Below are 15,445 nucleotides of genomic sequence, written 5' to 3'. Positions count from 1 at the left end.
GTAGTTATATTCTTGTACATAGGGGCAGTATTATAGCAGTTATATTCTTGTACATAGGAGTAGTATTATAGCAGTTATGTTCTTGTACATAGGAGCAGTATTATAGTAGTTATATTCTTGTACATAGGGGCAGTATTATAGTAGTTATATTCTTGTACATAGGGGCAGTATTATAGTAGTTATATTCTTGTACATAGAGGCAGTATTATAGTAGTTATATTCTTGTACATAGGAGCAGTATTATAGTAGTTATATTCTTGTACATAGGGACAGTATTATAGTAGTTATATTATTGTACATAGGAGCAGTATTATAGCAGTTATATTCTTGTACATAGGAGTAGTATTATAGCAGCTATGTTCTTGTACATAGGAGCAGTATTATAGTAGTTATATTCTTGTACATAGGGGCAGTATTATAGTAGTTATATTCTTGTAAATAGGGGCAGTATTATAGTAGTTATATTCTTGTACATAGAGGCAGTATTATAGTAGTTATATTCTTGTACATAGGAGTAGTATTATAGCAGTTATGTTCTTGTACATAGGAGCAGTATTATAGTAGTTATATTCTTGTACATAGGGGCAGTATTATAGTAGTTATATTCTTGTACATAGGGGCAGTATTATAGTAGTTATATTTTTGCACACAGGGGGCAGTATTATAGTAGTTATATTCTTGTACATAGGGGGCAGTATTATAGTAGTTATATTCTTGTACATAGGAGGCAGTATTATAGTAGTTATATTCTTGCTCATAGGGGCAGTATTATAGTAGTTATATTCTTATACATAGGAGCAGTATTATAGTAGTTATACTCTTGCACATAGGAGCAGTATTATAGTAGTTATATTATTATACATAGGAGCAGTATTATAGTAGATATATTCTTGCACATAGGGGGCAGTATTATAGTAGTTATATTCTTGTACATAGGCGCAGTATTATAGTAGTTATATTCTTGTACATAGGGGCAGTATTATAGTAGTTATATTCTTATACATAGGAGCAGTATGATAGTAGTTATATTCTTATACATAGGAGCAGTATTATAGTAGATATATTCTTGCACATAGGGGGCAGCATTATAGTAGATATATTCTTGTACATGGGGGGCAGTATTATAGTAGATATATTCTTGCACATAGGGGGCAGTATTATAGTAGTTATATTCTTGTACATAGGAGCAGTATTATAGTAGTTATATTCTTGTACATAGGGGCAGTATTATAGCAGTTATATTCTTGTACATAGGAGTAGTATTATAGCAGTTATGTTCTTATACATAGGAGCAGTATTATAGTAGTTATATTCTTGTACATAGGGGCAGTATTATAGTAGTTATATTCTTGTACATAGGGGCAGTATTATAGTAGTTATATTCTTGTACATAGAGGCAGTATTATAGTAGTTATATTCTTGTACATAGGAGCAGTATTATAGTAGTTATATTCTTGTACATAGGGACAGTATTATAGTAGTTATATTATTGTACATAGGAGCAGTATTATAGCAGTTATATTCTTGTACATAGGAGTAGTATTATAGCAGTTATGTTCTTGTACATAGGAGCAGTATTATAGTAGTTATACTCTTGCACATAGGAGCAGTATTATAGTAGTTATATTCTTATACATAGCAGCAGTATTATAGTAGATATATTCTTGCACATAGGGGGCTGTATTATAGTAGTTATATTCTTGTACATAGGGGCAGTATGATAGTAGTTATATTCTTATACATAGGAGCACTATGATAGTAGTTATATTCTTATACATAGGAGCAGTATTATAGTAGATATATTCTTGTACATAGGAGCAGTATTATAGTAGTTATATTCTTGTACATAGGAGCAGTATTATAGTAGTTATATTCTTGTACATAGGGGGCTGTATTATAGTAGTTATATTCTTGCACATAGGAGCAGTATTATAGTAGTTATATTCTTGTACATAGAGGCAGTATTATAGTAGTTATATTCTTGTACATAGGCTGTATTATAGTAGTTATATTCTTGTACATAGGAGCAGTATTATAGTAGTTATATTCTTGTACATAGGGGCAGTATTATAGCAGTTATATTCTTGTACATAGGAGTAGTATTATAGCAGTTATGTTCTTGTACATAGGAGCAGTATTATAGTAGTTATATTCTTGTACATAGTGGCAGTATTATAGTAGTTATATTCTTGTACATAGGGGCAGTATTATAGTAGTTATATTCTTGTACATAGAGGCAGCATTATAGTAGTTATATTCTTGTACATAGGAGCAGTATTATAGTAGTTATATTCTTGTACATAGGGACAGTATTATAGTAGTTATATTATTGTACATAGGAGCAGTATTATAGCAGTTATATTCTTGTACATAGGAGTAGTATTATAGCAGCTATGTTCTTGTACATAGGAGCAGTATTATAGTAGTTATATTCTTGTACATAGGGGCAGTATTATAGTAGTTATATTCTTGTACATAGGGGCAGTATTATAGTAGTTATATTCTTGTACATAGAGGCAGTATTATAGTAGTTATATTCTTGTACATAGGAGTAGTATTATAGCAGTTATGTTCTTGTACATAGGAGCAGTATTATAGTAGTTATATTCTTGTACATAGGGGCAGTATTATAGTAGTTATATTCTTGTACATAGGGGCAGTATTATAGTAGTTATATTTTTGCACACAGGGGGCAGTATTATAGTAGTTATATTCTTGTACATAGGGGGCAGTATTATAGTAGTTATATTCTTGTACATAGGAGGCAGTATTATAGTAGTTATATTCTTGCTCATAGGGGCAGTATTATAGTAGTTATATTCTTATACATAGGAGCAGTATTATAGTAGTTATACTCTTGCACATAGGAGCAGTATTATAGTAGTTATATTATTATACATAGGAGCAGTATTATAGTAGATATATTCTTGCACATAGGGGGCAGTATTATAGTAGTTATATTCTTGTACATAGGCGCAGTATTATAGTAGTTATATTCTTGTACATAGGGGCAGTATTATAGTAGTTATATTCTTATACATAGGAGCAGTATGATAGTAGTTATATTCTTATACATAGGAGCAGTATTATAGTAGATATATTCTTGCACATAGGGGGCAGCATTATAGTAGATATATTCTTGTACATGGGGGGCAGTATTATAGTAGATATATTCTTGTACATAGGGGGCAGTATTATAGTAGTTATATTCTTGTACATAGGTGTAGTATTATGGTAGTTATATTCTTGTTCATAGGAGCAGTATTATAGTAGTTATATTCTTGTACATAGGAGCAGTATTATAGTAGTTATATTCTTGTATATAGGAGCAGTATTATAGTAGTTATATTCTTGTACATAGGAGCAGTTTTATAGTAATTATATTCTTGTACATAGGAGCAGTATTATAGTAGTTATATTCATGTATATAGCAGTATTATAGTAGTTATATTCTTGTACATAGGGGCAGTATTATAGTAGTTATATTCTTGTACATAGGAGCAGTATTATAGTAGTTATGTTCTTGTACATAGGAGCAGTATTATAGTAGTTATATTCTTGTACATAGGGGCAGTATTATAGTAGTTATATTCTTGTACATAGGGGGCAGTATTATAGTAGTTATATTCTTGTATGTAGGAGCAGTATTATAGCAGTTATATTCTTGTACATAGGAGCAGTATTATAGTAGTTATATTCTTGTATATAGGAGCAGTATTATAGTAGATATATTCTTGTATATAGGAGCAGTATTATAGTAGATATATTCTTGGACATAGGGGGCAATATTATAGTAGTTATATTCTTGTACATAGGAGCAGTATTATAGTAGTTATATTCTTGTGCATAGGAGCAGTATTATAGTAGTTATAATCTTGTATATAGGAGCAGTATTATAGTAGATATATTCTTGTACATAGGGGGCAGTATTATAGTAGTTATATTCTTGTACATAGGAGCAGTATTATAGTAGCAATATTCTTGTACATAGGGGGCAGTATTATAGTAGTTATATTCTTGTACATAGGAGCAGTATTATAGTAATTATATTCTTGTACATAGGGACAGTATTATAGTAGTTATATTCTTGTACATAGGGACAGTATTATAGTAGTTATATTCTTGTACATAGGGGCAGTATTATAGTAGCTATATTCTTGTACATAGGGGGCAGTATTATAGTAGTTATATTCTTGTACATAGGGGGCAGTATTATAGTAGTTATATTCTTGTACATAGGAGCAGTATTATAGTAGTTATATTCTTGTACATAGGAGCAGTATTATAGTAGTTATATTCTTGTACATAGGGGCAGTATTGCAGTAGTTATATTCTTGTACATAGGAGCAGTATTATAGTAGTTATATTCTTGTACATAGGAACAGTATTATAGTAGTTATATTCTTGTACATAGGGGCAGTAATATAGTAGTTATATTCTTGTACATAGGAGCAGTATTATAGTAGTTATATTCTTGTACATAGGAGCAGTATTATATTAGTTATATTCTTGTACATAGGGGCAGCATTGTAGTAGTTATATTCTTGTACATAGGAGCAGTATTATAGTAGTTATATTCTTGTACATAGGGGGCTGTATTATAGTAGGTATATTCTTGTACATAGGAGTAGTATTATAGTAGTTATATTCTTGTACATAGAGGCAGTATTATAGCAGTTATATTCTTGTACATAGGAGTAGTATTATAGCAGTTATGTTCTTGTACATAGGAGCAGTATTATAGTAGTTATATTCTTGTACATAGGGGCAGTATTATAGTAGTTATATCCTTGTACATAGAGGCAGTATTATAGTAGTTATATTCTTGTACATAGGAGTAGTATTATAGCAGTTATGTTCTTGTACATAGGAGCAGTATTATAGTAGTTATATTCTTGTACATAGGGGGCAGTATTATAGTAGTTATATTCTTGTACATAGGGGCAGTATTATAGTAGTTATATCCTTGTACATAGAGGCAGTATTATACTAGTTATATTCTTGTACATAGGAGTAGTATTATAGCAGTTATGTTCTTGTACATAGGAGCAGTATTATAGTAGTTATATTCTTGTACATAGGAGCAGTATTATAGTAGTTATATTCTTGTACATAGGGGGCTGTATTATAGTAGTTATATTCTAGTACATAGGGGCAGTATTACAGTAGTTATATTCTTGTACATAGGAGCAGTATTATAGTAGTTATATTCTTGTACATAGGGGGCTGTATTATAGTAGTTATATTATTGTACATAGGAGCAGTATTATAGTAGTTATATTCTTGTACATAGGAGCAGTATTATAGTAGTTATATTCTTGTACATAGGGGCAGTATTGTAGTAGTTATATTCTTGCTCATAGGAGCAGTATTATAGTAGTTATATTCTAGTACATAGGGGCAGTATTACAGTAGTTATATTCTTGTACATAGGAGCAGTATTATAGTAGTTATATTCTTGTACATAGGGGGCTGTATTATAGTAGTTATATTATTGTACATAGGAGCAGTATTATAGTAGTTATATTCTTGTACATAGAGGCAGTATTATAGTAGTTATATTCTTGTACATAGGGGGCTGTATTATAGTAGTTATATTCTTGTACATAGGAGCAGTATTATAGTAGTTATATTCTTGTACATAGAGGCAGTATTATAGTAGTTATATTCTTGTACTTAGGGGGCTGTATTATAGTAGTTATATTCTTGTACATAGGGGCAGTATTATAGTAGTTATATTCTTGTACATAGGAGCAGTATTATAGTAGTTATATTCTTGTACATAGAGGCAGTATTATAGTAGTTATATTCTTGTACATAGGGGCAGTATTATAGTAGTCATATTCTTGTACATAGGGGCAGTATTATAGTAGTTATATTCTTGTACATAGGGGGCTGTATTATAGTAGTTATATTCTTGTACATAGGAGCAGTATTATAGTAGTTATATTATTGTACATAGAGGCAGTATTATAGTAGTTATATTTTTGTACATAGGGGGCTGTATTATAGTAGTTATATTCTTGTACATAGGAGCAGTATTATAGTAGTTATATTCTTGTACATAAGGACAGTATTATAGTAGTTATATTCTTGTACATAGGAGCAGTATTATAGTAGCTATATTCTTGCACATAGGGGGCTGTATTATAGTAGTTATATTCTTGTACATAGGAGCAGTATTATAGTAGTTATATTCTTGTACATAGAGGCAGTATTATAGTAGTTATATTCTTGTACATAGGGGCAGTATTATAGTAGTCATATTCTTGTACATAGGGGCAGTATTATAGTAGTTATATTCTTGTACATAGGGGGCTGTATTATAGTAGTTATATTCTTGTACATAGGAGCAGTATTATAGTAGTTATATTCTTGTACATAGGAGCAGTATTATAGTAGTTATATTCTTGTACATAGGAGCAGTATTATAGTAGTTATATTCTTGTACATAGGGGGCTGTATTATAGTAGTTATATTCTTGCACATAGGAGCAGTATGATAGTAGTTATATTCTTGTACATAGAGGCAGTATTATAGTAGTTATATTCTTGTACATAGGGGGATGTATTATAGCAGTTATATTCTTGTACATAGGAGCAGTATTATAGCAGCTATGTTCTTGTACATAGGAGCAGTATTATAGTAGTTATATTCTTGTACATAGGGGCAGTATTATAGTAGTTATATTCTTGTACATAGGGGCAGTATTATAGTAGTTATATTCTTGTACATAGAGGCAGTATTATAGTAGTTATATTCTTGTACATAGGAGTAGTATTATAGCAGTTATGTTCTTGTACATAGGAGCAGTATTATAGTAGTTATATTCTTGTACATAGGGGCAGTATTATAGTAGTTATATTCTTGTACATAGGGGCAGTATTATAGTAGTTATATTTTTGCACACAGGGGGCAGTATTATAGTAGTTATATTCTTGTACATAGGGGGCAGTATTATAGTAGTTATATTCTTGTACATAGGAGGCAGTATTATAGTAGTTATATTCTTGCTCATAGGGGCAGTATTATAGTAGTTATATTCTTATACATAGGAGCAGTATTATAGTAGTTATACTCTTGCACATAGGAGCAGTATTATAGTAGTTATATTATTATACATAGGAGCAGTATTATAGTAGATATATTCTTGCACATAGGGGGCAGTATTATAGTAGTTATATTCTTGTACATAGGCGCAGTATTATAGTAGTTATATTCTTGTACATAGGGGCAGTATTATAGTAGTTATATTCTTATACATAGGAGCAGTATGATAGTAGTTATATTCTTATACATAGGAGCAGTATTATAGTAGATATATTCTTGCACATAGGGGGCAGCATTATAGTAGATATATTCTTGTACATGGGGGGCAGTATTATAGTAGATATATTCTTGTACATAGGGGGCAGTATTATAGTAGTTATATTCTTGTACATAGGGGTAGTATTATGGTAGTTATATTCTTGTTCATAGGAGCAGTATTATAGTAGTTATATTCTTGTACATAGGAGCAGTATTATAGTAGTTATATTCTTGTATATAGGAGCAGTATTATAGTAGTTATATTCTTGTACATAGGAGCAGTTTTATAGTAATTATATTCTTGTACATAGGAGCAGTATTATAGTAGTTATATTCATGTATATAGGAGCAGTATTATAGTAGTTATATTCTTGTACATAGGGGCAGTATTATAGTAGTTATATTCTTGTACATAGGAGCAGTATTATAGTAGTTATGTTCTTGTACATAGGAGCAGTATTATAGTAGTTATGTTCTTGTACATAGGAGCAGTATTATAGTAGTTATATTCTTGTACATAGGGGCAGTATTATAGTAGTTATATTCTTGTACATAGGGGGCAGTATTATAGTAGTTATATTCTTGTACGTAGGAGCAGTATTATAGCAGTTATATTCTTGTACATAGGAGCAGTATTATAGTAGTTATATTCTTGTATATAGGAGCAGTATTATAGTAGATATATTCTTGTATATAGGAGCAGTATTATAGTAGATATATTCTTGGACATAGGGGGCAATATTATAGTAGTTATATTCTTGTACATAGGAGCAGTATTATAGTAGTTATATTCTTGTGCATAGGAGCAGTATTATAGTAGCTATATGCTTGTACATAGGGGGCAGTATTATAGTAGTTATATTCTTGTACATAGGAGCAGTATTATAGTAATTATATTCTTGTACATAGGGACAGTATTATAGTAGTTATATTCTTGTACATAGGGACAGTATTATAGTAGTTATATTCTTGTACATAGGGGCAGTATTATAGTAGCTATATTCTTGTACATAGGGGGCAGTATTATAGTAGTTATATTCTTGTACATAGGGGGCAGTATTATAGTAGTTATATTCTTGTACATAGGAGCAGTATTATAGTAGTTATATTCTTGTACATAGGAGCAGTATTATAGTAGTTATATTCTTGTACATAGGGGCAGTATTGCAGTAGTTATATTCTTGTACATAGGAGCAGTATTATAGTAGTTATATTCTTGTACATAGGAGCAGTATTATAGTAGTTATATTCTTGTACATAGGGGCAGTAATATAGTAGTTATATTCTTGTACATAGGAGCAGTATTATAGTAGTTATATTCTTGTACATAGGAGCAGTATTATATTAGTTATATTCTTGTACATAGGGGCAGCATTGTAGTAGTTATATTCTTGTACATAGGAGCAGTATTATAGTAGTTATATTCTTGTACATAGGGGGCTGTATTATAGCAGTTATATTCTTGTACATAGGAGTAGTATTATAGTAGTTATATTCTTGTACATAGAGGCAGTATTATAGCAGTTATATTCTTGTACATAGGAGTAGTATTATAGCAGTTATGTTCTTGTACATAGGAGCAGTATTATAGTAGTTATATTCTTGTACATAGGGGCAGTATTATAGTAGTTATATCCTTGTACATAGAGGCAGTATTATAGTAGTTATATTCTTGTACATAGGAGTAGTATTATAGCAGTTATGTTCTTGTACATAGGAGCAGTATTATAGTAGTTATATTCTTGTACATAGGGGGCAGTATTATAGTAGTTATATTCTTGTACATAGGGGCAGTATTATAGTAGTTATATCCTTGTACATAGAGGCAGTATTATACTAGTTATATTCTTGTACATAGGAGTAGTATTATAGCAGTTATGTTCTTGTACATAGGAGCAGTATTATAGTAGTTATATTCTTGTACATAGGGAGCAGTATTATAGTAGTTATATTCTTGTACATAGGGGCAGTATTATAGTAGTTATATTTTTGTACATAGGGGGCAGTATTATAGTAGTTATATTCTTGTACATAGGGGGCAGTATTATAGTAGTTATATTCTTGTACATAGGAGGCAGTATTATAGTAGTTATATTCTTGCACATAGGGGGCAGCATTATAGTAGATATATTCTTGTACATGGGGGGCAGTATTATAGTAGATATATTCTTCTACATAGGGGGCAGTATTATAGTAGTTATATTCTTGTACATAGGGGTAGTATTATGGTAGTTATATTCTTGCTCATAGGAGCAGTATTATAGTAGTTATATTCTTGTATATAGGAGCAGTATTATAGTAGATATATTCTTGTACATAGGAGCAGTATTATAGTAGCTATATTCTTGTATATAGGAGCAGTATTATAGTAGATATATTCTTGTACATAGGGGGCAGTATTATAGTAGTTATATTCTTGTACATAGGAGCAGTATTATAGTAGTTATATTCTTGTATATAGGAGCAGTATTATAGTAGATATATTCTTGTATATAGGAGCAGTATTATAGTAGATATATTCTTGTATATAGGAGCAGTATTATAGTAGATATATTCTTGTACACAGGGGGCAGTATTATAGTAGTTATATTCTTGTACATAGGAGCAGTATTATAGTAGTTATATTCTTGTACACAGGGGGCAGTATTATAGTAGTTATATTCTTGCACATAAGAGCAGTATTATAGTAGTTATATTCTTGTATAGAGGAGCAGTATTATAGTAGATATTCTTGTATATAGGAGCAGTATTATAGTAGATATATTCTTGTATATAGGAGCAGTATTATAGTAGATATATTCTTGTACACAGGGGGCAGTATTATAGTAGTTATATTCTTGTACATAGGAGCAGTATTATAGTAGTTATATTCTTGTGCATAGGAGCTGTATTATAGTAGTTATATTCTTGTACATAGGAGGCAGTATTATATTAGATATATTCTTGTACATAGGCGGCAGTATTATAGATGTTATATTCTTGTACATAGGAGCAGTATTATAGTAGATATATTCTTGTACATAGGTGGCAGTATTATAGTAGCTATATTCTTGTACATAGGAGGCAGTATTATATTACATATATTCTTGTACATAGGGGGCAGTATTATAGATGTTATATTCTTGTACATAGGAGCAGTATTATAGTAGATATATTCTTGTACATAGGTGGCAGTATTATAGTAGTTATATTCTTGTACATAGGGGGCAGTGTTATAGTAGCTATATTTCTGTACATAGGGGGCAGTATTATAGTAGTTATATTCTTGCACATAGGGGCAGTATTATAGTAGTTATATTCTTGTACATAGGGGAAGTATTATTGTAGTTATATTCTTGTACATAGGGGCAGTATTATAGCAGTTATATTCTTGTACATAGGGTGCAGTATTATAGTAGATATATTCTTGTACATAGGGGGCAGTATTATAGTAGATATATTCTTGTACATAGGAGCAGTATTATAGTAGTTATATTCTTGTACATAGGGGCAGTATTATAGTAGTTATATTCTTGTACATAGGAGCAGTATTATAGTAGTTATATTCTTGTACATAGGGGCAGTATTATAGTAGTTATATTCTTGTACATAGGGGCAGTATTATAGTAGTTATATTCTTGTACATAGAGGCAGTATTATAGTAGTTATATTCTTGTACATAGGAGCGGTATTATAGTAGTTATATTCTTGTACATAGGGACAGTATTATAGTAGTTATATTCTTGTACATAGGGGCAGTATTATAGTAGTTATATTCTTGTACATAGAGGCAGTATTATAGTAGTTATATTCTTGTACATAGGAGTAGTATTATAGCAGTTATGTTCTTGTACATAGGAGCAGTATTATAGTAGTTATATTCTTGTACATAGGTGCAGTATTATAGTAGTTATATTCTTGTACATAGGGGCAGTATTACAGTAGTTATATTTTTGTACATAGGGGGCAGTATTATAGTAGTTATATTCTTGTACATAGGGGGCAGTATTATAGTAGTTATATTCTTGTACATAGGAGGCAGTATTATAGTAGTTATATTCTTGCACATAGGGGCAGTATTATAGTAGTTATACTCTTGTACATAGGAGCAGTATTATAGTAGTTATATTCTTATACATAGGAGCAGTGTTATAGTAGATATATTCTTGCACATAGGGGGCAGTATTATAGTAGTTATATTCTTGTACATAGGGGCAGTATTATAGTAGTTATATTCTTATACATAGGAGCAGTATTATAGTAGATATATTCGTGCACATCGGGGGCAGCATTATAGTAGATATATTCTTGTACATGGGGGCAGTATTATAGTAGATATATTCTTGTACATAGGGGGCAGTATTATAGTAGTTATATTCTTGTACATAGGGGTAGTATTATGGTAGTTATATTCTTGTTCATAGGAACAGTATTATAGTATTTATATTCTTGTACATAGGAGCAGTATTATAGTAGTTATATTCTTGTATATAGGAGCAGTATTATAGTAGTTATATTCTTGTACATAGGAGCAGTATTATAGTAGTTATATTCTTGTACATAGGAGCAGTATTATAGTAGTTATATTCTTGTACATAGGGGCAGTATTACAGTAGTTATATTCTTGTACATAGGGGGCAGTTTTATAGTAGTTATATTCTTGTACATAGGAGCAGTATTATAGTAGTTATATTCTTGTATATAGGAGCAGTATTATAGTAGTTATATTCTTGTATATAGGAGCAGTATTATAGTAGTTATATTCTTGTACATAGGAGCAGTATTATAGTAGTTATATTCTTGTACATAGGAGCAGTATTATAGTAGTTATATTCTTGTACATAGGGGCAGTATTACAGTAGTTATATTTTTGTACATAGGGGGCAGTATTATAGTAGTTATATTCTTGTACATAGGGGGCAGTATTATAGTAGTTATATTCTTGTACATAGGAGGCAGTATTATAGTAGTTATATTCTTGCACATAGGGGCAGTTTTATAGTAGTTATACTCTTGTACATAGGAGCAGTATTATAGTAGTTATATTCTTATACATAGGAGCAGTGTTATAGTAGATATATTCTTGCACATAGGGGGCAGTATTATAGTAGTTATATTCTTGTACATGGGGCAGTATTATAGTAGTTATATTCTTATACATAGGAGCAGTATTATAGTAGATATATTCGTGCACATAGGGGGCAGCATTATAGTAGATATATTCTTGTACATGGGGGCAGTATTATAGTAGATATATTCTTGTACATAGGGGGCAGTATTATAGTAGTTATATTCTTGTATATAGGGGTAGTATTATGGTAGTTATATTCTTGTTCATAGGAGCAGAATTATAGTATTGATATTCTTGTACATAGGAGCAGTATTATAGTAGTTATATTCTTGTATATAGGAGCAGTATTATAGTAGTTATATTCTTGTACATAGGAGCAGTATTATAGTAGTTATATTCTTGTACATAGAGGCAGTATTATAGTAGTTATATTCTTGTACATAGGGGCAGTATTACAGTAGTTATATTCTTGTACATAGGGGGCAGTATTATAGTAGTTATATTCTTGTACATAGGAGCAGCATTATAGTAGTTATATTCTTGTATATAGGAGCAGTATTATAGTAGTTATATTCTTGTATATAGGAGCAGTATTATAGTAGTTATATTCTTGTACATAGGAGCAGTATTATAGTAGTTATATTCTTGTACATAGGAGCAGTATTATAGTAGTTATATTCTTGTACATAGGGGCAGTATTATAGTAGTTATATTCTTGTACATAGGAGCAGTATTATAGTAGTTATATTCTTGTACATAGGGGCAGTATTATAGTAGTTATATTCTTGTACATAGGGGACAGTATTATAGTAGTTATATTCTTGTACATAGGAGCAGTATTATAGTAGTTATATTCTTGTACATGGGAGCAGTATTATAGTAGTTATATTGTTGTATATAGGAGCAGTATTATAGTAGATATATTCTTGTATATAGGAGCAGTATTTTAGTAGTTATATTCTTGTACATAGGAGCAGTATTATAGTTGTTATATTCTTGTGCATAGGAGCAGTATTATAGTAGTTATAATCTTGTATATAGGAGCAGTATTATAGTAGATATATTCTTGTACATAGGGGGCAGTATTATAGTAGTTATATTCTTATACATAAGAGCAGTATTATAGTAGTTATATTCTTGTACATAGGAGCAGTATTATAGTAGTTATATTCTTGTATATAGGAGCAGGATTATAGTAGATATATTCTTGTACATAGGGGGCAGTATTATAGTAGTTATATTCTTGTACATAGGAGCAGTATTATAGTAGCTATATTCTTGTACATAGGGGGCAGTATTATAGTAGTTATATCCTTGTACATAGAGGCAGTATTATAGTAGTTATATTCTTGTACATAGGAGTAGTATTATAGCAGTTATGTTCTTGTACATAGGAGCAGTATTATAGTAGTTATATTCTTGTACATAGGGGCAGTATTATAGTAGTTATATTCTTGTACATAGGGGCAGTATTATAATAGTTATATCCTTGTACATAGAGGCAGTATTATACTAGTTATATTCTTGTACATAGGAGTAGTATTATAGCAGTTATGTTCTTGTACATAGGAGCAGTATTATAGTAGTTATATTCTTGTACATAGGGAGCAGTATTATAGTAGTTATATTCTTGTACATAGGGGCAGTATTATAGTAGTTATATTTTTGTACATAGGGGGCAGTATTATAGTAGTTATATTCTTGTACATAGGTGGCAGTATTATAGTAGTTATATTCTTGTACATAGGAGGCAGTATTATTGTAGTTATATTCTTGCACATAGGGGGCAGCATTATAGTAGATATATTCTTGTACATGGGGGGCAGTATTATAGTAGATATATTCTTCTACATAGGGGGCAGTATTATAGTAGTTATATTCTTGTACATAGGGGTAGTATTATGGTAGTTATATTCTTGCTCATAGGAGCAGTATTATAGTAGTTATATTCTTGTACATAGGAGCAGTATTATAGTAGTTATATTCTTGTATATAGGAGCAGTATTATAGTAGATATATTCTTGTACATAGGGGGCAGTATTATAGTAGTTATATTCTTGTATATAGGAGCAGTATTATAGTAGATATATTCTTGTACATAGGGGGCAGTATTATAGTAGTTATATTCTTGTACATAGGAGCAGTATTATAGTAGTTATATTCTTGTACATAGGAGCAGTATTATAGTAGTTATATTCTTGTATATAGGAGCAGTATTATAGTAGATATATTCTTGTATATAGGAGCAGTATTATAGTAGATATATTCTTGTATATAGGAGCAGTATTATAGTAGATATATTCTTGTACACAGGGGGCAGTATTATAGTAGTTATATTCTTGTACATAGGAGCAGTATTATAGTAGTTATATTCTTGTACACAGGGGGCAGTATTATAGTAGTTATATTCTTGCACATAAGAGCAGTATTATAGTAGTTATATTCTTGTACACAGGGGGCAGTATTATAGTAGTTATATTCTTGTACATAGGAGCAGTATTATAGTAGTTATATTCTTGTGCATATGAGCAGTATTATAGTAGTTATATTCTTGTATATAGGAGCAGTATTATAGTAGATATATTCTTGTACATAGGGGGCAGTATTATAGTAGTTATATTATTGTACATAGGAGCAGTATTATAGTAGTTATATTCTTGTGCATAGGAGCAGTATTATATTAGATATATTCTTGTACATAGGGGGCAGTATTATAGATGTTATATTCTTGTACATAGGAGCAGTATTATAGTAGTTATATTCTTGTACATAGGAGCAGTATTATAGTAGTTATATTCTTATACATAGGAGCAGTATTATAGTAGTTATATTCTTGTACATAGGAGCAGTATTATAGTAGTTATATTCTTGTATATAGGAGCAGTATTATAGTAGATATATTCTTGTACATAGGGGGCTGTATTATAGTAGTTATATTCTTGTACATAGGAGCAGTATTATAGTAATTATATTCTTGTGCATAGGAGCTGTATTATAGTAGTTATATTCTTGTACATAGGAGGCAGTATTATATTAGATATATTTTTGTACATAGGGGGCAGTATTATAGATGTTATATTCTTGTAC

The 15,445-nt window shown here is 30.6% G+C and overlaps 1 protein-coding gene across 3 annotated transcripts in view; it reads right to left on the bottom strand.

Moving 5' to 3' along the window:
• The window catches only part of LOC141264848 (pituitary adenylate cyclase-activating polypeptide type I receptor-like), a 479,716-nt gene that overhangs the window by 205,508 nt on the left and 258,763 nt on the right, over positions 1-15,445 (bottom strand). The gene's annotated exons all lie outside the window — the stretch shown is intronic.

This window comes from Phyllobates terribilis, unplaced genomic scaffold (genome assembly GCF_046119375.1).
Source record: "Phyllobates terribilis strain yellow unplaced genomic scaffold, ASM4611937v1 Scaffold_4__5_contigs__length_816908805, whole genome shotgun sequence".
Lineage (NCBI taxonomy): Eukaryota > Metazoa > Chordata > Amphibia > Anura > Dendrobatidae > Phyllobates > Phyllobates terribilis.
This window is presented reverse-complemented; position numbering and strand designations above follow the sequence as displayed.